This window comes from Triticum aestivum, chromosome 2A (assembly GCF_018294505.1).
Source record: "Triticum aestivum cultivar Chinese Spring chromosome 2A, IWGSC CS RefSeq v2.1, whole genome shotgun sequence".
NCBI lineage: Eukaryota > Viridiplantae > Streptophyta > Magnoliopsida > Poales > Poaceae > Triticum > Triticum aestivum.
In genome coordinates, this window is record NC_057797.1 from 749,120,551 (window position 1) to 749,122,838 (window position 2,288).

Consider the following 2,288-nt stretch of genomic DNA (forward strand, 5'->3'; position numbering starts at 1 on the left):
AATGACAAAACAGAATAATAAAGGCAGGTCTAATCAACATTTTATGATGGCTTATCAACGAGAATTGAAAAGTAAAGTTTACAATTGTATTAATTTTCTAATATTATCAAAACGTGCGATGGTCGGAAAAAATATATTTTGAGCCAATCGTCTTTGCTTTTTATTTGGTCTTCTAGAGCATATCCATGTTTTTCATACTGGCTTCACCGTGTTGGTAAACGGAAAAAATATCTTAAGACAGTAGCTTCTACAAAACAAATATTTGATCATTAGAAAATTAACAAGCCTGTCGATCAAGTTACTGCTTTATTGGCCTTACAAGTTACAAGCACACAACAGAACAGCACCCATAAAACTCGATCAGGAAGTTAAGATAGCAAGACACGGTAATAAGGAATCAACAAACTGAAACATTACTGGGACATACACGAGCTTATTATCTGAAGTTTCGAAGCACACCAGCAAGTACACTATCTTGAGCACACTGATCTCGAGTCTATGAGAAGCCACACGGCCGTTATGTATGTCTCTGACGTACGTAGAGCCTAGCTAGCCCTACATACCATGCATGTTAATTGACCTGGGCGCCTGACCCTCCTGGTACTTCCGGGTGATTTCTGGACCTGATCTCGACAACTTCCTCTGTCCGGAAAGCCTCCCTAGTTGCCAACATGCTGTGCTTCTGTAGATCTGCATGCGCTAGAAGACACACACACACATAGCGAATCATTAGCAACTGTACAATACTTCAGCAATGCCGTTGTCATAGGAGTGTCGCGCGTGTGTGTTTACGTACCTTTGTCGTCTTGGGCGCGGGCGCTGTAGCCGGTGACGCGCTCGACGAGGTCGTAGAACACGTCCAGGAGCTGGGAGGCGAAGCTGGCCATGGGATCGGAGCTGGTGCTGGGCAATTCAAGCCGCTGTGCTACCACCACTAGCTTAGCTACTCGAACAGTGCTGGCTGCTTACTGCTTTGCTCTGCTTGGCCTGCTTTTGCTTTCAGCTCAGCTGTGAGTGGTGACACTGGTGAGTGAGCCCTATCGCCATAGCCGGGGAACGATATTTATACACGGCGCGGTGCCACCAACCGACCACGCGCACCGGCGTTCTTCACACAAGGCCCACGCGCGTGCGAGCACTAGGACGTAGTGACTCGTACTCAGAGCGCGACAGTTCAGCACGTACTCCACTAGCCGCATTATGGGATCGAGGGAATCGGAATTTCTCGATCGGCATGCATGTGAATCATGCATAGTTCAGCACTCCACTTCTACACGGTCTTCTTTTTATTGCAACTTGTTACAAAGAGACAGCTCCAGAGAGCTGTTGATTGTCCACTATTAACAGCGAGACCGCGGCAAGGCGTACTATAATCAAGGAGGCTATCGAGCAACCAAAATGCACCATCAACTTGCTTGATGGTTTGATAGTGTAATAAGCACAGATGTCAGTGTAGCGAATTGCATCGTCAGCTTGGGAATCAGAATTTCTCGATCGGCATGCATGTGAATCATGCATCGTTCAGCACTCCACTACGACTACACGGTCTTCTTCTGGTCGATCGCATTCCCAAGTGGATGGACCGCCCTCTTTTTATTGCAACTTGCTCCAATGAGACGCCACCAGCTACTGTTTTTTTTCCGAAAAGGATGATGACCCCTGGCTTCTGCATCTGAAAGATGCATACGATCATTTTATTGATTATTCTTGAGAACCTTACAAAGTATAACAACAATAGGCATGAATCCGCCATCTTCACATCATTTGCCATTACTCCTATCCAAATGATGAAGAGGTGCAAGCTAGACCACATACTCATACCTCTCACTTAAGCCTAACATCTAAAGCTGGAGGCCCCGAGCACTAGTAGAAAAATGGTCTATTGTCCCGGTTGGTGAGGGCCTTTAGTCCCAGTTCATGAACCGGGACTAAAGGGTCGGTACTAATGCCCTGACCCCTTTAGTCCCGGTTCAATCCAGAACCGGGACAGAAGGGCCTCCACGTGGCCTGTCCCCTGAGCCCAGGCAGGAGGGCCTTTGGTCCCGGTTGGTGGCACCAACCGGGACCAATAGGCATCCACGCGTCAGCGTTTATGTGGCTGTGGTTTTTGTTTTTTTTGAAAGGGGGGGGGTGGGGGGTTTTGGGGGGTTAATTTAGGTGTTTCATATATTGTGCTATAGCTAGCTAATTAATAGAGAGAAGTGTCCTCTCTTTTGTCCGTGCTTGGTCGACGCTACGTACCATACATACATACGTATAGAGAGGACTAGCTAGACACGCTAGCTAGC

General features: G+C 47.2%; 1 long non-coding RNA gene across 1 annotated transcript; it reads right to left on the reverse strand.

Annotated features, from left to right (window-relative positions):
• Nucleotides 1–289: 289 nt before the first annotated feature.
• On the reverse strand, nt 290–1,031 carry LOC123190845 (uncharacterized). The gene is made up of 2 exons (XR_006496585.1): nt 797–1,031; nt 290–699 (listed from the first exon to the last, which is right to left on the reverse strand). It is a non-coding gene; the product is annotated as an uncharacterized lncRNA (long non-coding RNA).
• Between the last annotated feature and the right edge of the window lie 1,257 nt (nt 1,032–2,288).